At 36.3% G+C, this 27778-nt stretch overlaps 1 pseudogene; it reads left to right on the top strand.

The window, feature by feature from the left end:
- Positions 1-886: 886 nt before the first annotated feature.
- LOC139951421 (uncharacterized) overlaps positions 887-27778 on the top strand; it is a 32004-nt pseudogene continuing 5112 nt past the window's right edge.

The raw sequence follows: 27778 nt of genomic DNA, 5'->3' as shown, positions 1-27778 counted from the left end.
CGTTCCAATTTACTGATACATTATTTTGGTTGAGACTTTTCAGAAAAGGCCGAAAATGACCGAATAAACGATGAATAATTTGCAGATAAAAGGAAACGAAAGTTAGTGACCTGCGGGTTGACTGTCCTAGCATGGTCCCAGTAAGCAGCAAAAGGGACACCGGTCGTCTACAGCAATTGGAGACTTTCAGGACGCTTGGTGTCGGCAGACTTACCAGGTAAAATACATTGTTCTTTCTTGGTAATGTGCGCATGCTCAGAACTACGTAAACAATGGAAGTTTACCTGTTAAGTCTGCTGCCACCTAGCGCCTCAAAGTCTCCCATGGTTGTAACTTAATTTATTTCAACGTTATTATAAGAGTTTTGCTTTAAGGTGTTTTCCTTTCTTTTCTGTTTTCGGTTATTCGTGTGAACCTTTTTCTGCATTCTGTGTTTTAAATATAGAAAGAAAATCGAAACCCTTTACTACCCTTAAGCCTGTACATAGCTGTTTTCTGAGCCGTTTATTTTGATAGGTAGAGAAGAAAAATATAGCGGAACCAATTTTCACGAAAGAAGATTGACAGTTGTTTCTCCTGCAAGGTAATCATTGCGCATGTTTGTAAAAGGTGGGAACTTCACCACTTCTTGCTTTGCTTTGTTTCCAATCGACCAGCACTTCCCTCACTAAGCCGATAGAACTGCTACTGGTTCTGCAGTTTCTTAACACTATAAGCCGATAGAACTGCTACTGGTTCTGCAGTTTCTTAACACTATAAGCCGATAGAACTGCTACTAGTTAAGGTTTCGCTGCAGTTTCTTAACATGGTTTAAGAAGAACTTGTCACATGTTATCATAGTGTAAAAGATATTCGCCATTATTTTAAATACACAATGGATTTCTCAGTCTTTTTAATTGTTTGAATCATGTTTCGAGGTAAGTCGAGTGTAAATATTATAGAAAAATATCGTGCACAAAATTATTAATAATAGTTTGAGTCTTTAGTTGAAAACCTACCTTGAAATAAATAGATATGATGCAGTGTCGGAAACAAAAGCACGTCAACGAGCGAAAGTATTGTTGTCAATGCTAAGCCGAGGTGAAATATTTATGAAGAGTTCAACTTAAAGATAAATTTATACTTCTTTGTTTGTTGAACAGGTGGCGTCTCTTCTTGGGCAATCACTATAGACATGCCACCAGTCGTCTCAGTTTTTGAAGGTGAAGACGTAGAGTTAGAATGCAAGGCTCGGTATGCGAATGGTACATTGATTCCAGCGTGTGATACGCGACATGGGATATTCCGATGGTCATTAGTAAATAGTAAATAGGTTGGGAAACATGCCAGGTGATGAAATTGCACGATGTGGTAGAGTGGCATCGTTCAAGAACAAGACTGTGGAATTTAATCAAGACAATGGCAATCTAACAATATTGAATATAGGCCTTTCAGATGATGCCGTGGTTGGATGTACAGTGTATGGATTATTCGGCAGTTATTTAAAGATGACACATCTTAAAGTTAAAAAAGGTAAGTGTTTACCTCAAAAAGAATGGAATCTTCAGGTAAAATTTATCACCTTTTCTTATATACCAATATTACTAAAATTTTGTCTGACAGAAATTACCAATAATTTATGTTGCTAATTAAGGACACACTCGTACGAAAAATGTAGCAAAATTATGATGTAAAACGTTTCATTTGTCATAATTGACTGCTTCAAATATAGATGGTTAGGCCTGATAAAGGAAATGTCGTTACGTGTTTACTTAACGAAAAGCTCAAACTGTAAACGTAGGCCTACTATACATTTGCCATAATTTACCCTTTTTAATATTGGGGGTTTTACATACAGTTTAAAAACACTGGACACTATTAGTAATTGTCAAAGATCAGTCTTTTCACTTGGTGTATCTCAACATATGCATAAAATAACAAACCTGTGAAAATTTGAGCTCAATCGGTCGTCGAAGTTGCGAGATAGTAATGAAAGAAAAACACCCTTGCCACACGAAGTTGTGTGCTTTTAGATGCTTGATTTCGAGACCTCAAATTCTAAACTTGAAGTCTCGAAATCAAATTCGTGGAAAATTGCTTCTTTCTCGAAAACTACTCCACTTCAGAGGGAGCCGTTTCTCACAATGTTTTATACAACCAACCCTCTCCCCATTACTCGCAACTAAGTCAGTTTTTACGCTAATTATTGTTTGGAGTAATTACCAATAGTGTCCCCTGCCTGTATCCTTTTTATTGTTGGAGGTTTTACATACCGTTCAAAGACAGTGTACACTATTGGTAACTGTCAAAGATCAGTCTTCTCACTTGGTGTAAAGATCAGTCTTCTCACTTGGTGTATCTCAACATATGCATAAATTCTTAATTAGTGTAAGCCTGCTATGTTTAAACGTCTCGGACTCTAATTTGTATAGCAGTAAAAACAAAATGAAACTTATTTCAACTCAGAGGTATAAAATGTCGAGTGTTCCAGCATTTATTAGTGAGACTGTATAATAAACTGTGATTTCATCAACAAGTATTTCTTACAGTTGGGTAAAGTTTTATCAGATTTGTATCAATTTTAATCAAATTTTTAACAAATTTAATCAAATTTTTATCGAATTTAATCAAATTTTTGTCACTTTTTGTGCATTCATGCCAACAGCTTCTCTTTTTGTTTAAGTCAGAGTATGTTGTTTTTTGTAATTTTTAACAATAATGAATGTAAACACGCCAATTTAAGTTTTTTAACTTCTGTCGTGCAATTTTGTGATATTTTTAATAAACCTTTATGAATTGACTTGAATTGAATTGAATTTTCTAAAGATCAGTGCTGTATGTTCATAACGAAACGCTCACGCTGTAAACTTACTCTGTCGACACCGTATAACATTCTGTCACATTTCCGACCATATTTTTTATATATAAAATAATGATAACATTTTATGATAAAATGTTGGTATTTTTTGTGCGTTTTATGTGGGTATTTTTTTTAACAGTTTAAAAAAGAAATCGAATGACCCTTTTCAGTAGCATTTGATTTCGTACGAAATAGAATTGGCTGGTGGTTAAATTAATTGGCTGCTCATTTTCCGAAATTGACCGAGAAAGCCTATAGTTTGCAAGGAAAACGTACTTGATCATTGTATAAATTGTACAAGGCCATTTTGGTGACCTGAAGGAAAACTTACCCCGGCAGAAGGGGATGCTCCCTTATCATCCTACATGATTGACAACTGATCTAAGAAGTTTCACCTATGAGTGTCACTCAACCACATCATGCTGCATGCAGTGACGCATTATACATCTGTAAACTTACCACATCCGTTTTACATTGAAACTTTGTGCTACATTTCCAAAAACATGTCAGAAAAGAGAATTAATATCATTATTATTCATTTTTGTTTAATCGGTGTACGGGTAAAAAAACAAAATTATTATAATTCTTTTTCCCGATGCAAATTTAACATCTCTTATATAATTATTTATTGTGTATAATGTTTTTTAATGCCACCTTTCTTAATAGCGTTCATTGTGTTTTCTTAAAGCCAACTTTGGTGTTCAGACTGATGGAAAACTTACACCAGGAGAAGGGGAGAGTGCTGCCTTACCGTGCTCTGTGATCGACAGCGGCACAACTGACAAGAGGAATTTCACCTTTGAGTGGTCACTCAACGACACCATACTGCAGTCGTGCAATCCATCAAGCGAGGTCATTTATTCCGTCGAACGGACGGGGAAGTACGCGCTTCATCACGGCAAGACAAGCTGTAATCTTACGATTCTAAACTTGAACTTGAAGGACGAAGGAAGATACCAATGTGACGTCCATGACTCCTTCTACAACCAGTCCAACTACAATTCTACAACAATTGACTTCGGGGGTAAGTTTGCAAAGTAAACATTGTTCATTTAAAACAAGTTGTAATACCGGAGGACACCAAAGTGTTCACCTTGCAGGAATCCTTGATGATGATCATCTTTTTCTTCTATGAGTTTTGGTTTAAACCCTTACACATACAGTATGTCAGGCTTCTAATGCGGTTTAAAATGTGTCACAATCTCTACCAAAGATCCCTGCGGGCTGGATAAAGGGAAGCATGCTTGACATCAATCACTGCCTTTTGTTGGACCTACTCGTTAAGTTAGTGTATCAAGAAAAGCAATTATTATTCTCAAAGATTTTGGTGTTGTTCTTGTCTCTTACTGAAGCAAGACACAGCACAACTTTCAACAAGACAAACCTTGTGACAGTGGATAAATACTGAACAAGCTACTCACACAATGGATACAGTCAAAGGCCTATATTGAGACACCGCCCAATTTTATTTTAATATGAAATTTATGTTTGGATATCATTAACAGATCAGCCGGCATCGATCACAACATTGCCAGCAACAACAGACTTGAACGAAGGTCAAACAACGGGCATAAGCAGTTTGACACTGAAAACGGGACAAGGTTAATCAACTTTAAATGGTGCAAAGGTCGTGGGTTCGAATCCCACCCGAGTCTCCTGAGACGAAAATTATATTCATGCATTGTTTTACTCCTTTCTCAAATACTAGAGCACGTCATGTTTTTTTTTAGAAAGGAGTAAAACAAATGAACTCGGGTGGGACTCGAACCTACGACCTTTGCACAATCAAGCATCAAGTATTATTTTAAGGGAAGCTTTCTGTCATCATAATCTTTAAACCGTGGAAGTTTAATTCAAATCTGTGGACATCGTGTTTTGTGTCCTACAAAAAAAAGTACCTAAAGACCCTTTAAAGCAATGTGTGTTTTAACTCGTAATTATGTGTTTCAAGGGTCTGGAGCTACTCCGTTGGATACCATTTCTCGGAAAGACATTGTTTTGATCACAGCGGTGTCATCTGGACTTTTCCTGGTCGCAATAAGCCTGCTGGTTGTCGCATCAAGGCTTCGTAAAGACCGTAAGGACCTGTCATATTTAGTGATTTAGAGATCTCGAAAATTTGGAAAGTGTAGTTTTTCCAAACGAATTTCAGAAAATCCTCAAAAGTTTATAACGCGCATTTGAATTAATGTCTTTAGTACTTACTCACTCTATAACTAGGGTTTCTTTTTGCTGTTAAATGTATTAATTTTAATTTTGTTTTTATTCAGTTGTGTTTCAGTCAATAATCGAAATTTAATGGGCATTCAAGAGCATACTGCGAGAATTCTTAAAGGCAGTGGACACTATTAATAATTACTCTAAATGATTAATATCATAACACATTACTTGGCAACGAGCAAAGGAGAGCTGTTGATAGTATAAAGCATTGAAAGAAACGACTCAATCTGAAGTAACGTCGTTTTCGAGAAAGAAGGTATTTCTCCCTAAAATATTTGAAGATCTGGCTTCGGGAGCTCAGCTGAGGTCTCGAATTCAAGGCATCTGAAAGCACACAACATCTTGAGCGACAAGAGTGTTTTTTCTTCTATTATTCTCTCGCAACTTCGACGACAATTGAGCTCAAATGTTCTCAGGTTTGTTATTTTGTGCATATGTTTAATATACACCAAGTGAGAAGACTGGTCTTTGACAATTACCAATAGTGTATAGTACACTATTGGTAATTGTTAAAGACCAGTCTTCTCACTTGGTGTATCTCAACATAATTATGCATAAAAAAACGTGAAAATTTGAGCTCGATTGGTCGTCGGAGTTGCAAGATAACTATAAAAGAAAAAAACATCCTTGTCACACAAAGTTGTGCGCTTTTAGATGCTTGATTTCGAGACCTTAAATTCTAAACTTGAGGTCTCGAAATCAAATTCGTGTAAAATTACTTATTTCTCGAAAACTAGGTTACTTCGGAAGGAGCCGTTTCTCAAAATGTTTTATACAAGCAACCTCTCCCCATTACTCGTTACCAAGTGAGGTTTTATGCTGATAATTATTTGAGTAATTACCAATAGTGTCCAGTGTCTTTAAGCATGTCTGGTTGGCTTAGCTCTCCTTGTTACATCTCTGGTTCAGAGAGATGGAAACATGGTTATTATCAAAACATTAAAAACACTTTTACCAAATGTTTCTGCTTTCCCTCAGGTCATTCTGCTGTCCAGATCAACCAAACGTAAGTAGCTCTAAAATTAGTACAACATCCATTTATTTGTTTATTTTATTTTGTATTAATTTATTTCGGTTATTATTTTTTTTTATTTTAACATCATCAATTTTTATGGCACACCATCCGACTGATACGTCTGTTGGTTTGGTGAAGAAAGTGCAAAACAAGGAAGTTAAAAATCAAGGAGGAGGTTGTACAAGGTGGAAAAAAGAAACCCCGTTTAAAAGAATAATTCAGATGATATTCTTCAGTAAATTTATTGAGCAAACTGAAAATTAAAGAGCACAATCTGTTAATTAAATTACATCGGCTCTTATCTTAGCCAACGCTCCCTCAAAGGAGATTACATGATTGTACCCGCAAGTTTACTATTTAGTATTTATAGTTACTTTTTAATCTTGTTTAAACAGCAATGATGCGAACAGAGCTACTGTGACCTTCAGACAAGCTCCTTCACCAGGAAGCATTCGAATTGGACCCAATCTGTCAAGCAGATTTGAAGAGCAGATTTGAAGTCCAAGGTAAACAATTATTTATACATAATAAAATCAATAATATTTTTAACATTACTGGTTTGCGTTTTGTTTTAGGAACTACAATTGTTTAAAGTTTGGAAGAAAACTCATCAAGGGTCAGATATGACTGATTTGGGGTATATATGTTTTATAAATCAATTATATGGCTTGGTTGTGTACTGCTCAATATATAAATTATTTGTTAATGTAGGCCTACTGGCCTTAACTTTCTGCGAAACAGCAACAAATAATAAACTACACGATCAGTTTAAAAGGTATAAGTAGGATTTTTTTGCATGGTGGAAATACGATATAGAAAGGTTAAGACAATGTAAAACCATTTAAAAGGTCATGATGTTCATTTCAAGGAAGAAGAAACAAGTCGATTTAAAAACATGTTGTCTTTGTGTGTCTGTCTGCTTCAACTAGGATTTAAACATTAAAAGATGCAGTTGTCTTGTGTTCACTTTTTAAGAATGTTGCTGTTTGATACAAACAAGGTTAAGTTAAAAGTTGTTTTCTCTCTGTATCCGTTGAACCTATGGAAACCGTTTTTTGTATACCGTTGCATATTGCTTAGATGCAGAAACAGCTTACGAAGAAGTCAGGGAGATTGGCGAACATGCAACATCAACAACCGATAACCGCAACGTCAAAGCCCATGCATATGCTGAGGCGAGGCTGTCATTGGCTGAAGGGGAAGATGAAGCCCAAAGCCCGCCCCCACCGCCTCGTGGGATTTTTAACCAACCACCTCATTGGATTTAGACTGGGCCCCTTTTGCTGAATTATACTAATTAAATTTGTTTAAATAACTTACATAAACGAAAAAACTGGTATTTTTGTACGAAAACGATATTAAATGTACAAACAAAAATAAGAGCAATATTTTATAACGTAATTCTTTGAAAATGATAGCTTCGGATTGAGATTTTCTGGACTAATTAGGTAGATTTAAATAGAAGATAGCGTTATGCACTAACTATCGATTGTTGAAACAGCTACTGTGTACTTGCTTTTGATCGATTTAACTTTCAACCGAAATATTTATCTACTGAGTCAAACTAAAATGAAATGTCATAACTGTTTGAACTTTCTGCTGCTTTCATTCCTGGTCTAAACGGAAGTATCGTATAAACGTCTTTGTTATTGGAGGCTCACTTTTCTTTTTGAAGGCATGTTTAATTGATTGACTTGTTTGAAGAGATAAAATAGTGCATGTATGTGTAGAATTATCAACTATAAAAAACAAAAAATGGACAAATCAACTTTCATTATGATTATGTTAAAGAGAATGGACGAGAGAAAGTGTAGATTCGTGAATACAACATCAGTTTGCTCAGTGATTTTTTCCTCAACTGAAAAATGTTATTGTAAATTGAAAGATTATTTTATGCCGTGTGGTATCCTTTTTGTCCAACTGTTGCGATGACGCAGTTTGAAAGTGCGTTCAGCACTGAAAACAAACATAGACAATTAATCATTATATTAGTAGTTTTAATCCAAGAATAAAGAAAATTGTTTTAAAAAAAATAGACATTGTGTTTATGATCAAGCAAGACAATTCTTAGGCGTATAATTGTAGTGAAAGTGACCACTTTTTACTTTATTGGTACAACTGTTTTGTTCAGTGCTCAGCTTCCTCCCCTTTGGTAGACTTGATTTCAAGTCTGAGACTGCGGTTATTAATCTCTGCATCAGCCACGCACGATTTCCCCCGGGTAGGCCATTATATGACAGAGATTAATCTGCAAGAGGGCGCTATTTCAGGCAGTAATGTGTTGGCTACCGGGTAGACTATTATAAAAGCCACGGCCTCAGACTTGGAACCAAGTCTATCCATGTGGAGGATGTAGACTAGTCCAGGTCAGTGACTGTTGAGATTGACAGCTTGTTTCTTTTCAATTTGTGTTCCTTTATCAACACATTAATGCATCCAATGTAATACTTTGTTGGTAAAACCCACTGAACCAGTTCCTTTTGTTCAGATACCCGATTGACATTTTAGTACATTCTTTCTCATGAATGACATTCCTTTAGAATTTAGTATCACAGCCCTTGTCAGGTAATACAAGACTGGGTTGAGTTGGCTTTGTGGGTGCAGCCAGGCAACATCTTGTGTGTGGAGGGCTGAGGCTTGGCATACTCGGTTGATGATTGTATTGGTGCGTTGCATGCTAGTTCCGATTTTTTGTAAGTTTTCTTGATTATTTAGAGGGTATTTCTAAAGTTTCAGCATGGCCATTTTATTTAACTATTAGTTCTGTACCAGCCACAACTTCTATACATTTAGTTGGCCCCACAATATTCTGTTTTAATACTTGCATTTTTAGTAGAACTTTCAATGCATAACTTCTGTTGTATCTCCAAATCGTAGTTTAAGTAATTTTGTTGTAAGCTTTTCAGATCAGTAATTAAATTGCTATGTTGTGGCTGGAAGTGAAAGCCACCCCAAAACTGTGGTTCGTTTTCTGTCTGTAAGAATGCACCAAGTTCATTCATGGGTTCTCAGATCTTCTTCTAAAACAAGAGTGATACATCATCATACCAAACGAACAGATCCCAATATTAGTTTTCTGACGCTTTCGGTTTTGGCGTTATCAGTTATCAACAAGAGTGATACATTATCATACCAAACGAACAGATCCCAAATATTAGTTTCCTGACGCTTTCGGTTTTGGCGTTATCAGTTATCAAAGTTTGGGCCTAAAAGCCCTGGTGATCCTTATAATATACATTCCCTGTAAATGCAAAATTATGCGCCAAGCTCGTCCCAACGAAAGTAAAACATTGTTTTAAACCCCCCAGTTGGGCTAACGCAACCTGTGACGAACAGCGCCCTCCTGTGCCATGTTCATTGCCTCAGAACTCAAAGGTTCAATGACTTAAACAAGTTCACATGATAGAACTTGCAGCCCTAAAACAAATTTAAGTGCAAAGTACGTTGGTTCTTGTTGGCGCAGTAGAGATATAATAGAGGTCAGAGGTCGAATTTTACCAAATTTTCGCATCTCCGTAACCTCGCGCGCCAACATCACAAAAAAATGCTTAATGACACCCGGGTGTAGAAACAGTTTTCGTATAAAAAGAGAATCTTGGGATCTCTGCAATTTGGATGTCAAAAGACTTTGCGTAAATTTTCTTAGTATTGCCCCACCACACTAAGCCTAGAATTGGCACATTCATTTACTTTTCTCAGTTACTGTGACCTGCGCCAATAAGATCCCATCAATGCTTTTCTTGTATTTGGTTAAGTTTAGTGTTCCTTAACAGATTTGTAGTGGAAAATAATTGGGATCATGCTGGCGCACATATTATATAACAATGTCAAAAGTCATAATTCATACCCAACTACACTAACGACTATTTCGGGCGATTTGTGTCGTCAAGAAACTACGCGCGCCAATATGATCCCATTAAACATTGTCTGCATTTTATGCTTATGTAGATTCTCAGCAACACATATAAAGCACACAAAATATTTCAAGTCAATTAGTTAAAAAAAAATGTACATGATGTACATGTTATCCTTTTATGCATTGCTGTGGCAACCGAAACTGGGAAGTATCCCACATTTTCAAAAGGTTGCCACACCATGAGGGAGGTGGGTCTCCCATTTTGGTCTATAAAGATAGGAGTTGATCAACAAATGGTGCTAGTTTAATGACAGGAACCAGCTTCGGAGCCTATTCAAAATTGTATTAAAGAACAAGGGCTCTATATTTTAAGTTAGGGACAGTGCATAAAGGTTCCTTTATTACAGCAGGGTGAATATTCATGCATCGGCCTCTGCGATGACGAAACACCTTGCAAGCTTACCCGCGCTGTTCAAAGGCGAATGAATAGAATCTGTTAAAAAACAATGCAGGACTATCTCCACTCACGTTGGCTGTTTTTTAATTCTTTCACTAGGTATGTCACAAGCACACAGTTTACTCATTCGCCTTTGAATAGCGCGGGTAAGCTTGCCAGGTGTTTCGTCATCGCAGAGGCCGATGCATGAATATTCACCCTGTAAATGACTTACAATAAAGGAACCTTGTGCAACGTTCGTCGTGTATGTAAACTGTGGGTGATGTAGCTACCCAGGGAGAGCTGTTTGTTGGCTCTGACGTGGTCAACCGGCCGACGTACCCCCAAAACCTATGAACACTAGTAAGCAACAAAAAGGACACGGTCGTCTAACGGTAATGGTAACTCAATGATTCTCAACGTAATACAAGTTTTGCCTTGAAGATTTGTGTCTTTCTATTTTGCTTTTTTGACAACCGTGTGAACCTTTTTGTTCTGCCTTTTGTGTTTCAAAAACATAAGAAATAAAAGCGAAACCCTTTACTACCCTTAAAGGGTCTATGTACAGATTTACATTAAACTTACACAGTTTGAAGATAATGATGGTAGAAAGCTTCACTTGCAGAGGTGCTGTAGTTATTAAGAAATTAGTAAAACAATGAATGAAAATAATTTTCATCTCAGTGATCATGAGACGGAAATTATTTTAGCATGTAAAAACGTATTTTCATGACATTGTTTTACTCATTTCTCAAAAAACTACAGCACCTCAGCAAGTAATATTTGCAGGGAAGCTTTCTACTATCATTATCTTCAAACTGTGTGAGTTTAAAGTAAATCTGTGGACATTGTCGTGGTATGTGTTACAAAAAGTACCCAAATCCTTTAAGCCTGTAAAATAGTTGTTTTCGTAGCCATTTTGTTTGTTAAGTAAAAAAGAAAAGGATAGTGGAACCAACACTCACGAAAGAAAATTGACAGTTGTTTCTCTTTTATGGGGTAAATATTGCGCATGTTTGCAAAATGTAAGAACTTCACCTTTTCTGGCTTGAAGAGATGTCAATTTTTGTTTCGATCCATCAGTTTTGCTCAGTTGTGTTTTCTCGATGTACTGTTGAATTACGAGATGTTTTTGATTGTCATGAGTTAAAACAACCTTTTACAAAATACCAAAGTGAGCTGTTATCCAACAACGTTTTCACGGTGTCAATATTATTCAAAAAAATGGGAGGCGCATTTACCGAGAAGTTCGCAGTCTGTTAGTTGTTGGAATTATGTTTCAAGGTAAGTCGTCGAGCTTAAGTGTCGATAAACATTAAAAATATTATTAGTTTTTATTTGAGAAGCAACCTGAAAAGAAATAAATGTTGATGCAGTGTCTAAGACAAAAACGTACACTAAAACACGAAAGTAGGGGCGTGTCATGGCATAGCGGTTAAGAGCACCGGAGCTCTGGTGTTTGATCAGCAGAGTGTTGGTTCGAGTCCCGGTCGTGACATTTGTGTTCTTAAGCATCACACTTAAACATGATTGCTTCGTAAAGTTGGGGAGGTAGTGCTTTCTGCTCTACCAGCCAGGCTTCTGATGGATGATACCCAAGCCTACATCTGTATGGACTGTAAAGGGGGTAACCCTGTTTCAGCCCTAGGAGTAGGTGGCAACGGCCCCTGGAAAAAATAATTGTAGCCCTCACCTTGAAGTGGCCTTCAGGCCTTGTGTGTCTGGTGACTTGCAGAAAAAAAATGTTATCAATGCTAACCTCGCGTGAAATTACTTTGAAGAGCTGTTCAGTGATTGGATAAGTTTAAATTTATTTCTATTTTGCATATAGATGCCATTTCTTCTGGGACCATCATGATAGACATGCCACCAGTCGTCTCAGTTTTTGAAGGTGAAGACGTAGAATTAGAATGCAAGGTTCGGTATGCGAATGGTACATTGATTCAACCATGTGATAAGCGAAGTGGGTTACTACTCCAATGGTCATTAGTAAATAGGTTGGGAAACATGCGAGGTGATGAAATTGCACGTTGTGGTAGAGTGGCATCGTTCAAGAACAAGACTGTGGAGTTTAATCAAGACAATGGAAATCTAACAATATTGAATATAGGCCTTTCAGATGAAGCCATGGTTCGGTGTACAGTGAATGGATTAGTCGGCAGTTACTCAAACATGACACATCTTAAAGTTAAAAAAGGTAAGTGTTTACCTCAAAAAGAATGGAATCTTCAACTAGAATATATCACCTTTTCTTATATACCAATATTACTCAAATTTGTCTGACAGAAATAATGAACAATTTAGCAAAATTATGTTGTAAAAGATTTATCATAATTAACTAGACCTACTTAAAATATGTGGTTACAGATAGTTTGAATGTCGGAAATGTCGTTACGTGTTTACTTGTTGATTTACGGTTTGTTCTTAAAGGCAGTGGACACTATTGGTATATTACTCAAAATAATTATTAGCATAAAACCTGGTACTTGGTAACGAGTAATAGAAAGTGGGAAAAAATGTGCGAGGAAAAAAAGCTGTTACATAGCTATCACCGCGGCAGACATTTAACGACTTGTCCCAAGTCTATGCGTCAACGCAGGATCTAGCCGTAGCCGTAGCTGTTGCCGCCTATTTGGACATGGCCTTAGTTACATTTTTTTAGTGAGAGAGGATTACTCTTTTATATGAGAGCTTATTAATCGATCTACGGACGGCATTGTTCTTAAATCGCTAGAGATTAGAGTTCCAAAGTCATGGACCAAAGAATCGAAGGGTGTTGCCAGAGTACAGGGTGCAGGGAAGGAAGAAACAGGTTGCGGGATCTGGTTGAGTAAGCAATACTAAGCATGAATTTCATGATCCGACGTATACGGTAATTGTAACTAAATTATTTTCAATGTGATAAGAGTTTTTGTTTTCTTTTCTTCTTTTTTAAACTTTTTTTTTGGCAAATGTTTTAACCTTTTTCTGCATTCTGTGTTCTAATAAAGAAAAGCGAAACCTTTTACTAAACCTTGAGTCTGAAAGCAGTTGTTTTCGGAGCCGTTTTGTTTGATAAGTAGAGAAGAAAATGATAGTGGAACCAAAACTTGCAAAAAAGAAGATTGACAGTTGTTTCTCTTTTAAGGTATAAATAATGCGCATGTTTCCAAAAGGTAACAACTTCACCACTTCTTGATTTACATTGTTTTCAATCGACCAGCAATTCCCTCACTAAGCCGATAGAACTGCTACTGGTTATGCTTTGTCTGCAGTTTCTTAACATGGTTAAAGAAGAACTTATCACATTGTATCATGGTGTAATAGATGATCGCCTTAACACAATGGAGTTCGCAGTCTTCTTAATTATTGGAATTATGTTTCAAGGTAAGTCGACAAAAAAAAGAACTCGTCAAGCGTATAAGTGTAAATAATAATAGAGAAATATCGTGCATAAAAGCATTAGTAATAGTTTGAGTCTTTAGTTGAAAAGCTACCTTAAAATAAATACATACGATGCAGTGTCAGAAACAAAAACACGTCAACGAGCGAAAGTATTGTTGTCAATGTTATGCTGAGGTAAAATCTCTTTGAACAATGGTTCAACTTTAACGTAAATTTATACTTCTTTGTATTTTGAACAGGTGGCGTCTCTTTTGGGTACTTCACGATTGACATGCCACCAGTCGTCTCAGTTTTTGAAGGTGAAGACGTAGAGTTAGAATGCAAGGCTCGGTATGCCAATGGTACATTAATTCCACCCTGTGATTGGCTACATGGCTTTATACTGAAATGGACGTTAGTTAATAGGGTGGAAAACATGTCAGATGGGGTAATTGCACGGTGTGGTAGAGTGGCATCGTTCAAGAACAAGACTGTGGAATTTAATCCAGACAATGGCAATCTAACAATATTGAATATAGGCCTTTCAGATGATGCCGTGGTTGGGTGTACAGTGTATGGATTATTCGGCAGTTATTTAAAGACGACACATCTTAAAGTTAAAAAAGGTAAGTGTTTACCTCAAAAAGAATGGAATCTTCAGGTAGAATTTATCACCTTTTCTTATATACCAATATTACTAAAATTTTGTCTGACAGAAATTACCAATAATTTATGTTGCTAATTAAGGACACACTCGTACGAAAAATGTAGCAAAATTATAATGTAAAACGTTTCATTTGTCATAATTGACTGCTTCAAATAAAGATGGTTAGGCCTATAGATAGATAAAGGAAATGTCGTTACGTGTTTACTTAACGAAAAGCTCAAACTGTAAACGTAGGCCTACTATACATTTGCCATAATTTACCCTTTTTAATATTGGGGGTTTTACATACAGTTTAAAAACACTGGACACTATTAGTAATTGTCAAAGATCAGTCTTCTCACTTGGTGTATCTCAACATATGCATAAAATAACAAACCTGTGAAAATTTGAGCTCAATCGGTCGTCGAAGTTGCGAGATAGTAATGAAAGAAAAACACCCTTGTCACACGAAGTTGTGTGCTTTTAGATGCTTGATTTCGAGACCTCAAATTTTAAACTTGAAGTCTCGAAATCAAATTCGTGGAAAATTACTTCTTTCTCGAAAACTACTCCACTTCAGAGGAAGCCGTTTCTCACAATGTTTTATACAACCAACCCTCTCCCCATTACTCGCAACTAAGTCAGTTTTTACGCTAATTATTGTTTGGAGTAATTACCAATAGTGTCCCCTGCCTGTATCCTTTTTATTGTTGGAGGTTTTACATACCGTTCAAAGACAGTGTACACTATTGGTAACTGTCAAAGATCAGTCTTCTCACTTGGTGTATCTCAACATATGCATAAATTCTTAATTAGTGTAAGCCTGCTATGTTTAAACGTCTCGGACTCTAATTTGTATAGCAGTAAAAACAAAATGAAACTTATTTCAACTCAGAGGTATAAAATGTCGAGTGTTCCAGCATTTATTAGTGAGACTGTATAATAAACTGTGATTTCATCAACAAGTATTTCTTACAGTTGGGTAAAGTTTTATCAGATTTGTATCAATTTTAATCAAATTTTTAACAAATTTAATCAAATTTTTATCGAATTTAATCAAATTTTTGTCATTTTTTGTGCATTCATGCCAACAGCTTCTCTTTTTGTTTAAGTCAGAGTATGTTGTTTTTTGTAATTTTTAACAATAATGAATGTAAACACGCCAATTTAAGTTTTTTAACTTCTGTCGTGCAATTTTGTGATATTTTTAATAAACCTTTATGAATTGACTTGAATTGAATTGAATTTTCTAAAGATCAGTGCTGTATGTTCATAACGAAACGCTCACGCTGTAAACTTACTCTGTCGACACCGTATAACATTCTGTCACATTTCCGACCATATTTTTTATATATAAAATAATGATAACATTTTATGATAAAATGTTGGTATTTTTTGTGCGTTTTTTGTGGGTATTTTTTTTAACAGTTTAAAAAAGAAATCGAATGACCCTTTTCAGTAGCGTTTGATTTCGTACGAAATAGAATTGGCTGGTGGTTAAATTAATTGGCTGCTCATTTTCCGAAATTGACCGAGAAAGCCTATAGTTTGCAAGGAAAACGTACTTGATCATTGTATAAATTGTACAAGGCCATTTTGGTGACCTGAAGGAAAACTTACCCCGGCGGAAGGGGATGCTCCCTTATCATCCTACATGATTGACAACTGATCTAAGAAGTTTCACCTATGAGTGTCACTCAACCACATCATGCTGCATGCAGTGACGCATTATACATCTGTAAACTTACCACATCCGTTTTACATTGAAACTTTGTGCTACATTTCCAAAAACATGTCAGAAAAGAGAATTAATATCATTATTATTCATTTTTGTTTAATCAGTGTACGGGTAAAAAACAAAATTATTATAATTCTTTTTCCCGATGCAAATTTAACATCTCTTATATAATTATTTATTGTGTATAATGTTTTTTAATGCCAACTTTCTTAATAGCGTTCATTGTGTTTTCTTAAAGCCAACTTTGGTGTTCAGACTGATGGAAAACTTACTCCAGGAGAAGGGGAGAGTGCTGCCTTACCGTGCTCTGTGATCGACAGCGGCACAACTGACAAGAGAAACTTCACCTTTGAGTGGTCACTCAACAACACCGTCCTGCAGTCTTGCGATCCATCAAGCGAGGTTATTTATTCCGTCGAACGGACGGGGAAGTACGCGCTTCATCACGGCAAGACAAGCTGTAATCTTACGATTCTAAACGTGAACTTGAAGGACGAAGGAAGATACCAATGTGACGTCCATGACTCCTTCTACAACCAGTCCAACTACAATTCTACAACAATTGACTTCGGGGGTAAGTTTGCAAAGTAAAAATTTTTCATTTAAAACAAGTTGTAATGCCGGATGTATCATGACACTAAAGTAATCACGTTGCAGGAATCCTTGATGATGATAATCTTTTTCTTCTATTAGTGTTGGTTTAAACCCTTACACATACAGTATGTCAGGCTTCTAATGCGGTTTAACATGTGTCACAATCTCTACCAAAGATCCCTGCGGGCTGGATAAAGGGAAGCATGCTTGACATCAATCACTGCCTTTTGTTGGACCTACTCGTTAAGATAGTGTATCAAGAAAAGCAATTATTTTTCTCAAAGATTTTGGTGTTGTTCTTGTCTCTTTCTAAAGCAAGACACAGCACAACTTTCAACAAGACAAACCTTGTGACAGTGGAGAAATACTGAACAAGCTACTCACACAATGGATACAGTCAAAGGCCTATATTGAGACACCGCCTAATGTTATTGTAATATGAAATTTATGTTTGGATATCATTAACAGATCAGCCGGCATCGATCACAACATTGCCAGCAACAACAGACTTGAACGAAGGTCAATCAACGGCCATAAGCAGTTTGACACTGAAAACGGGACAAGGTTAGTCAATTTCAAATAATGCAAAGGTCGTGGGTTCGTAGTTTCTTGCATTGTTTTACTCCTTTCTCAAAAACTACAGCACATCATGGTTTTTGAGAAAGGAGTCAAACGACTCACGACAATATGTTTCGTCTTAGGAGACTCGGGTGGGATTTGAACCCACGACCTTTGCATTATCAAGCAAGTATATATTTTAAAGACCCTGGACACTATTGGTAATTGTCAAAGACCAGTCTTCTCACTTGGTGAATCTAACATATGCATAAAATAACAAGCCTGTGAGAATTTGAGCTCAATAAAAAAATTGGTCATCGAAGTTGTGAGATAATAATAAAAGAAAAAACACCCTTGTCACACGAAGTTGTGTGCTTTCAGAGGTTTGATTTCATGACCTCAAATTCTAAATCTGGGGTCTCGAAATCAAATTCTTGGAAAATTACTTCTTTCTCGAAAACTACTTCACTTCAGAGGGAGCCGTTTGTCACAATGTTTTATACTACCTACATCTCCCTGTTACTCGTTACCAAGTAAGGTTTTATGCTAACAATTATTTTGAGTAATTATCAATAGTGTCAACTGCCTTTAAGGGAAGCTTTTTTATCATCATAATCTTCAAACCGTGTAAGTTTAATTCAAATCTGTGGACATTGTGTTTTGTGTCCTTCAAAAAAGTACCTAAAGACCATTTAAAGGGTCTATGTATTTTTTGTAGGACAAAAACACTATGTCCACAGATTTAAATTAAACTTACGCAGTTTGAAGATAATGATGATAGAAAGCTTCCCTGAAAATATTACTTGCCGAGGTGCTGTAGTATTTGAGAAACGAGTAAAACAATGTCATGAAAATAATTTTTGTCTCAGTGATCATGAGACGAAAATAATTTTAACATGTAGAAAACGCAATTTCACGACATTGTTTTACTCATTTCTCAAAAACACCAGCACCTCAGCAACACATAAGGGAAGCTTTCTAACATCAGAATCTTCAAGTTTAATTCAAATATGTGGACATTATGTTTTGTGTCCTACCAAAAAAATACCTAAAGACCCTTTAAAGCAATGTGTGTTTTAACTCGTAATTATGTGTTTCAAGGGTCAGGAGCTACTCCGTTGGATACCATTTCTCGGAAAGACATTGTTTTGATCACAGCAGTGTCATCTGGACTTGTCCTGGTCGCAATAAGCCTGCTGGTTGTCGCATCGAGGCTTCGTAAAGATCGTAAGGACCTGTCATATTTAGTGATTTAGAGATCTCGAAAATTATGGTAGTATATTTTTTTTCAAACAAGTTTCAGCAAAAGAAAATCCTTAAATGTCTGAAACGCACATTTGAATTTATATATTTAGCACTTATTCATTCTAACTATGTTTTTTTTTTTTATGTTAAAGACACTGGACACTATTGGTAGTTGTCTAAGACCAGTCTTCTCACTAACTTGCTGTATCTCAACATATGCATAAAATAACAAACCTGTGAAAATTTGAGCTCAATCGGTCGTCGAAGTTGCGAGTCATATTGAAAGAAAAACCACCCTTGTCACACGAAGTTGTGTGCTTTCAGAAGCTTGATTTCGAAACCTCAAATTCTAAATCTGAGGTCACGAAATCAAAGTCGTGGAAAACTATGGCACTTCAGAGGGAGCCGTTTCTCACAATGTTTTATAATACCAACCTCCCCCCATTACTCGTTACCAAGTAAGGTTTTATGCTAATAAATATTTTGAGTAATCACCAATAGTGTCCATTGCCTTTAAATGCATTCATTTTAATTCAGGGTAGGTTTTTGTTTTTGTTTTTATTCAGTTTTGTTTCAGTCAATAAAATGAATTTAATAGGCGTTCAAGAGTATTTGTGGGGATTCTTAAAGGCAGTGGACACTATTAATAATTACTCAAAATGATCAATATCATAAAAACTTACTTGGTAACTAGCAAAGGAGAGTTGTTGATAGTATAAAACATTGTAAGAAACGGCTTCATCTGAAGTAACGTCGTTTTCGAGAAAGAAGGTATTTCTCCCTAAAATATTTGAAGATCTGACTTCGGGAGCTCAGCTGAGGTCTCGAATTCAAGGCATCTGAAAGCACACAACATCTTGAGCGACAAGAGTGTTTTTTCTTCGATTATTCTCTCGCAACTTCGACGACAATTTAGCTCAAATTTTCTCAGGTTTGTTATTTTGTGCATATGTTTATAAAACAGTTAATTTTGCTGTCATTTATTTCTGATATATGTATTGAACATCAATAAAATGTGTTTTGTTTTTTCCCCGACATATCTCACTTGCGTAATTAGCGAATAAGTCATGCCCCCCCCCCCCCTTTGTGGATTGTTACCGCCCCCCACCAACGACGTCACGTCGGGAATTCAAACATATCGTCGGCAAAAAGAGTCTGGTTCCTAACTACACGCGCCTAGGTACCAGGCCACACAATGCACACGTCTCTATATGCACACAGCCGGGGACCCGACGGCTCGGGTTCCCGACATGACGTCACATGAAGGCTCCCTTTTAGGGGCGGGGTGGGTTCCCCTAATCTCTTGAAAACCACTTTTAAAATACTTGCGCATTAAATAAAAAAATATAAAAAAATATTTCAGGTTAAAAAAGTCATGTTTAATTGTTTTGTTTTTTTTTTTGTTTTTTTTTTAAACACTGCAGCCACCATGTCTGGTTGGCATAGCTCTCCTTGTTACATCTCTGGTTCAGAGAGATGGAAACATGGTAATTATTTCAACATTAAAACACTTTTACCCAAATGTTTCTGCTTTCCCTCAGGTCATTCTGCTGTCCAGATCAACCAAACGTAAGTAACTCCACATTTAGTGCAGGATCCATTTATTTGTTTATTTTATTTTGTATTAATTTATTTTGGTTATTATTTTTTATTATTTTAACATCATCAATTTTTATGGCACACCATCCGCCTGATACGTCTGTTTGTTTGGTGAAGACAAAGCAAAACAAGGAAGTTCAAAATCAAGGAGGAGGTTGTACAAGGTGGAAAAAAGAAACCCCGTTTAAAAGAATAATTCAGATGATATTCTTCAGTAAATTTATTGAGCAAACTGAAAATTAAAGAGCACAATCTGTTAATTAAACCACACCGGCTCTTATCGGAGCCACCACTCCCTCAAAGGAGATTACATGATTGTACCCGCAAGTTTACTATTTATTATTTATAGTTACTTCTTAATCTTGTTTAAACAGCAATGATGCGAACAGAGCTACTGTGACCTTCAGACAAGCTCCTTCACCAGGAAGCATTCGAATTGGACCCAATCTGTTAAGCAGATTTGAAGTCCAAGGTAAACAATTATTTATACATAATAAAATCAATAATATTTTTAACATTACTGGTTTGCGTTTTGTTTTAGGAACTACAATTGTTTAAAGTTTGGAAGAAAACTCATCAAGGGTCAGATATGACTGATTTGGGGTATATATGTTTTATAAATCAATTATATGGCTTGGTTGTGTACTGCTCAATATATAAATTATTTGTTAATGTAGGCCTACTGGCCTTAACTTTCTGCGAAACAGCAACAAATAATAAACTACACGATCAGTTTAAAAGGTATAAGTTGCATGGTGGAAATACGATATAGAAAGGTTAAGACAATGTAAAACCATTTAAAAGGTCATGATGTTCATTTCAAGGAAGAAGAAACAAGTCGATTTAAAAACATGTTGTCTTTGTGTGTCTGTCTGCTTCAACTAGGATTTAAACATTAAAAGATGCAGTTGTCTTGTGTTCACTTTTTAAGAATGTTGCTGTTTGATACAAACAAGGTTAAGTTAAAAGTTGTTTTCTCTCTGTATCCGTTGAACCTATGGAAACCGTTTTTTGTATACCGTTGCATATTGCTTAGATGCAGAAACGGCTTACGAAGAAGTCAGGGAGATTGGCGAACGTGCAACATCAACAACCGATAACCGCAACGTCATAGTTCATACATATGCTGAGGCGAGGCTGTCATTGGCTGAAGGGGAAGATGAAGCCCAAAACCCGCCCCCACCGCCTCGTGGGATTTTTAACCAACCACCTCATTGGATTTAGACTGGGCCCCTTTTGCTGAATTATACTAATTAAGTTTATTTAAATAACTTACATAAACGAAAAAACTGGTATTTACGTACGAAAATGATATTAAATGTACAAACAAAAATAAGAGCAATATTTTGTAAGGTAATTCTTTGAAATGATAGCTTTGGATTGAGATTTTCTCGACTAATTAGGTAGATTTAAATAGAAGATAGCGTTATGCACTAACTATCGATTGTTGAAACAGCTACAGTGTACTTGCTTTTGATCGATTTAACTTTCAACCGAATCATTTATCTACTGAGTCAAACTAAAATGAAATGTCATAACTGTTTGAACTTTCTGCTGCTTTCATTCCTGGTCTAAACGGAAGTATCGTATAAACGTCTTTGTTATTGGAGGCTCACTTTTCGTTTTGAAGGCATGTTTAATTGATTGACTTGTTTGAAGAGATAAAATAGTGCATGTATGTGTAGAATTATCAACTATAAAAAAAAAATGGACAAATCAACTTTCATTATGATTATGTTAAAGAGAATGGACGAGAGAAAATGTAGATTCGTGAATACAACATCAGTTTGCTCAGTGATTTTTTCCTAAACTGAAAAATGTTATTGTAAATTGAAAGATTATTATTTTTATGCCGTGTGTTATCCTTTTTGTCCAATTGTTGCGACGACGCAGTTTGAAAACGACGTTCAGCACTGAAAACAAAGAAAGACAATTAGTCATTATTTTAGTTTTAATCCAAGGATAAAGACAATTGTATAAAAAAAACATAGACATTGTGTTTGTGAACCAAACAAGACAATTCTTAGGCGTACAATATTGTAGTGAAAATGCCCCCTTTTTACTACCATAATAGTGGTCAACTGTATTGTCCAGTGCTCAGCTTCCTCCCCTGTGATAGACTTGATTTCAAGTGAGACTGCGGTTATTTCTCTGCATCAGCCACGCAGAATTCCCCCGCATATTTGCTATCACACGCTCTAACTGTGATCGTAGGCCAATAATATGACGGAGGTTAATCCGCAAGAGTGCGCTATTTCAGGCAGTAATGTGTTGGCTATCAGGTAGACTATAAAAAAATCCATGTGGAGGATGTGGACTAGTCCAGGTCAGTGACTGTTGAGATTGACAGCTTGTTTCTTTTCAATTTGTGTTCCTTTATCAACACATTAATGCATCCAATGTAATACTTTGTTGGTAAAACCCACTGAACCAGTTCCTTTTGTCCAGATACCCGATTGACATTTTGTAATGACCATTTTAGTACATTCTTTCTCATGAATGACATTCCTTTAGAATTTAGTATCACAGCCCTTGTCAGGTAATACAAGACTGGGTTGAGTTGGCTTTGTGGGTGTAGCCAGGCACCATCTTGTGTGTGGAGGGCTGAGGTTTGGCATACTCGGTTGATGATTGTATTGGTGCGCTGCATGCTTGTTCCGATTTTATGTAAGTTTTCTTGATTATTTAGAGGGTATTTCTAAAGTTTCAGCATGGCCATTTTATTTAACTATTAGTTCTGTACCAGCCACAGCTTCTCTACATTTAGTTTGCCCCACAATATTATGTTTTAATACTTGCATTTTTAGTAGAACTTTCAATGCATACTGTCTGTTGTAACTCCACCTCGTAGTTTAAGTAATTTTGTTGTTGTAAGATTTTCAGATCAGTAATTAAATTGCTATTTTGTGGCTGGAAATGAAAGCCACCAAAAAACTGTGGTTGGTTCTGTAAGAATGCACCAAGTTCATTCATGGGTTCTCAGATCTTCTTCTAAAACAAATTAAAGTGATACATCATCTTACCAAACGAACAAATCCCAAATATTAGTTTCCTGACGCTTTCGGTTTTGGCGTTATCAGTTATCAAAGTTGTGGCCTAAAAGCCCTGGTGATCCTTATAATATACATTCCCTGTAAATGCAAATAAAATGCGCCTAGCTCGTCCCAACGAAAGTATAAACAAACTGTTAACCACCAGTTTGGCTAACGCAACCTATAAGACAAACAGCGCCCTCCTGTGCCATGTTCATTGCCTCAGAACTTAATGCGCCCATGAATTAAACAAGTTCACATGAACTTGCAGCCCTAAAACAAATGTAAGTGCAAAGTGCGTTGGTTCTTGTTGGCGCAGTAGAGAGATAATGCAGGTAAAAGGTCGAAGAAACAGTTTTCATTTACAAAAAGCGAATCTTGGGATTGCCATACAACACTTAGCCTGTAATTTGCACATTTATTCACTTTTCTCAGGTACTGTGTACCTGCGCCAATAAGATCCCATCAATGTTTTTCTTAAATTTGGTTAAGTTTAGTGTTCCTTAACAGATTTGTAGTGAAAAATGACCGGGATCATGTTGGCGCACAAATATAACAAAGGTCAAAGGTCATAATCCATAGCCAACTACCATAACGACTATTGGTCGTCAAGAAACTACGCGCGCCATATGATCGCATTAATTTGTCTGCATTTTATGCTTAAATATATTCTCAGCAACACATACAAAGCACAACAACAATTTAGAATTAGAATTTTGAGGTCTCGAAATCAAGCTTCTGAAAGCAAACAACTTCGTGTGACGGGGTATTTTTTCTTTCATTGTTATCTCACAACTTCGACGACCAATGGCTCACATTTTCACAGGTTTGTTATTTTATGCATATGTTGCGATACAAAAAGTGAGAAGACTGGTCTCTGAAAATTACCAATAGTGTCCAGTGTCTTTAAAGGGGCTGAAAATGTTCGTGTAGAAAGAGAATGATGGTGCATGATGTGAGCCAGTGTAATAATAAGCCATTCAGAATCCTGTTTAATAATTTGTGTTCAACGTCTCTTATGTAACTACGCAAAAGCTTGCCACAATCAAGTGACATAGCAACTGTCTCACTAGTCTGAGGAATTCAAACTTAAGTGGTAACTTGTGATCAAGCACGTCATTGTACCATAATTTTAAAATCTCAAGTAGCTTATTTTCAACGTCCTCAGTCTACCCGAAACCCATGCGTTAATAAGCTTATTTGCCGGGTTTTATCTGCGGTGTTTGGCGTGGTTTTTCATGCGTGACCTCGGTTTGAACATTAGTCTGATCCAAAGGGCTTCCGAAGTTCAGTCTTTTTCGGCCTTATCTGAAAAGTATTGACAGAAATATTGAAGCAGTAAAGTGAAATGAAGAGCATATCTGTCGTTTTGTATGAAAAAAAACGGTGCAACTCAAATTTTAAAAAGAGAAATTTGTACGTAAATAATGGCTTCAAAAAGAAAGAAAACGAGTCACAAATACACGGCAAACTTTGCCGTTATGAATGTCGGCAACAGTCCCCAATTAGTATATATGGATAGATTATTTCTTATTCTTCCCAGAAATGAGCTGAATGAGCTGAATCTGGGGGGTTGGCTCATTGTAGACAGGGTCTTTTGTTATTGACTAACGCTGGCTTGGCGGTCGGGGCACCATAGCCTAGAAAAACAGCAAGCTGCCACATCAATGGATGATGTCATCGTCAGCCAATCACCGTGCAAGAAAACCATGAGGTTTAATGGTTGATTTTTTCGTAACGGGAGTTTTGGACTACCGTTGGAAATCGCTGTATCCTGACTGGACTAGCTACGATCCGGTCTCGCTTTTAACATTTCTGGGAAGAATATGAAATAATCTATCGATATACACTAATTTGGGACTGTTGCCGACATTCATAACGGGAAAATTTGCCGTGTTTTTGTGACTTGTTTTCTTTCTTTTTGAATACATATTTTAAATACAATTTTCTCTTTTTAAAATTTGAATTGCACCGATTTATTTCATACATAACGACAGATATGCTCTTCGTTCCAATTTACTGATACATTATTTTTGTTGAGACTTTTTAGAAAAGGCCGAAAATGACCGAATAAACGATGAATAATTTGCAGATAAAAGGAAACGAAAGTTAGTGACCTGCGGGTTGACTGTCCTAGCATGGTCCCAGTAAGCAGAAAAAGGGACACCGGTCGTCTACAGCAATTGGAGACTTTCAGGACGCTTGGTGTCGGCAGACTTACCAGGTAAAATACATTGTTCTTGGTAATGTGCGCATGCTCAGAACTACGTAAACAATGGAAATTTACCTGTTAAGTCTGCTGCCACCTAGCGCCTCAAAGTCTCCCATGATTGTAACTTAATTAATTTCAACGTTATTATAAGAGTTTTGCTTTAAGGTGTTTTCCTTTCTTTTCTGTTTTCGGTCATTCGTGTGAGCCTTTTTCTGCATTCTGTGTTTTAAATATAGAAAGAAAATCGAAACCCTTTACTACCCTTAAGCCTGTACATAGCTGTTTTCTGAGCCGTTTATTTTGATAGGTAGAGAAGAAAAATATTGTGGAACCAATTTTCACGAAAGAAGATTGACAGTTGTTTCTCCTGCAAGGTAAACATTGCGCATGTTTGTAAAAGGTAAGAACTTCATCACTTCTTGCTTTGCTTTGTTTCCAATCGACCAGCACTTCCCTCACTAAGCCGATAGAACTGCTACTGGTTCTGCAGTTTCTTTACACTATAAGCCGATAGAACTGCTACTGGTTATTTTTTTTGTGCAGTTTCTTAACATGGTTTAAGAACAACTTATCACATTTTATCATAGTGTAAAAGATATTTTCCATTATTTTAAATACACAATGGATTTCTCAGTCTTTTTAATTGTTGGAATTATGTTTCGAGGTAAGTCGAGTGTAAATATTATAGAAAAATATCGTGCACAAAATTATTAATAATAGTTTGAGTCTTTAGTTGAAAACCTACCTTGAAATAAATAGATATGATGCAGTGTCGGAAACAAAAGCACGTCAACGAGCGAAAGTATTGTTGTCAATGCTAAGCCGAGGTGAAATATTTATGAAGAGTTCAACTTAAAGATAAATTTATACTTCTTTGTTTGTTGAACAGGTGGCGTCTCTTCTTGGGCAATCACTATAGACATGCCACCAGTCGTCTCAGTTTTTGAAGGTGAAGACGTAGAGTTAGAATGCAAGGTTCGGTATGCGAATGGTACATTAACTCCACCCTGTGATTGGCTACATGGCTTTACACTGAAATGGACATTAGTTAATAGGGTGGAAAACATGTCAGCTGGGGTAATTGCATGGTGTGGTAGTAGAGTGGCGTCGTTCAAGAACAAGACTGTGGAATTTAATCCAGACAATGGCAATCTAACAATATTGAATATAGGCCTTTCAGATGATGCCGTGGTTGGGTGTACAGTGTTTGGATTATTCGGCAGTTACTCAAACATGACACATCTTAAAGTTAAAAAAGGTAAGTGTTTACCTCAAAAAGAATGGAATCTTCAGGTAGAATTTATCACCTTTTCTTATATACCAATATTACTAAAATTTTGTCTGACAGAAATTACCAATAATTTATGTTGCTAATTAAGGACACACTCGTACGAAAAATGTAGCAAAATTATGATGTAAAACGTTTCATTTGTCATAATTGACTGCTTCAAATATAGATGGTTAGGCCTGATAAAGGAAATGTCGTTACGTGTTTACTTAACGAAAAGCTCAAACTGTAAACGTAGGCCTACTATACATTTGCCATAATTTACCCTTTTTAATATTGGGGGTTTTACATACAGTTTAAAAACACTGGACACTATTAGTAATTGTCAAAGATCAGTCTTCTCACTTGGTGTATCTCAACATATGCATAAAATAACAAACCTGTGAAAATTTGAGCTCAATCGGTCGTCGAAGTTGCGAGATAGTAATGAAAGAAAAACACCCTTGCCACACGAAGTTGTGTGCTTTTAGATGCTTGATTTCGAGACCTCAAATTCTAAACTTGAAGTCTCGAAATCAAATTCGTGGAAAATTGCTTCTTTCTCGAAAACTACTCCACTTCAGAGGGAGCCGTTTCTCACAATGTTTTATACAACCAACCCTCTCCCCATTACTCGCAACTAAGTCAGTTTTTACGCTAATTATTGTTTGGAGTAATTACCAATAGTGTCCCCTGCCTTTATCCTTTTTATTGTTGGAGGTTTTACATACCGTTCAAAGACAGTGTACACTATTGGTAACTGTCAAAGATCAGTCTTCTCACTTGGTGTAAAGATCAGTCTTCTCACTTGGTGTATCTCAACATATGCATAAATTCTTAATTAGTGTAAGCCTGCTATGTTTAAACGTCTCGGACTCTAATTTGTATAGCAGTAAAAACGAAATGAAACTTATTTCAACTCAGAGGTATAAAATGTCGAGTGTTCCAGCATTTATAAGTGAGACTGTATAATAAACTGTGATTTCATCAACAAGTATTTCTTACAGTTGGGTAAAGTTTTATCAGATTTGTATCAAATTTAATCAAATTTTAAACAAATTTAATCATATTTTTTTCGAATTTAATCAAATTTTTGTAATTTTTTGTGCATTCATGCCAACAGCTTCTCTTTTTGTTTAAGTCATAGTATGTTGTTTT

The sequence above is a fragment of the Asterias amurensis genome, chromosome 19, assembly GCF_032118995.1.
Source record: "Asterias amurensis chromosome 19, ASM3211899v1".
Classification (NCBI taxonomy): Eukaryota; Metazoa; Echinodermata; class Asteroidea; order Forcipulatida; family Asteriidae; genus Asterias; species Asterias amurensis.
This window is presented reverse-complemented; position numbering and strand designations above follow the sequence as displayed.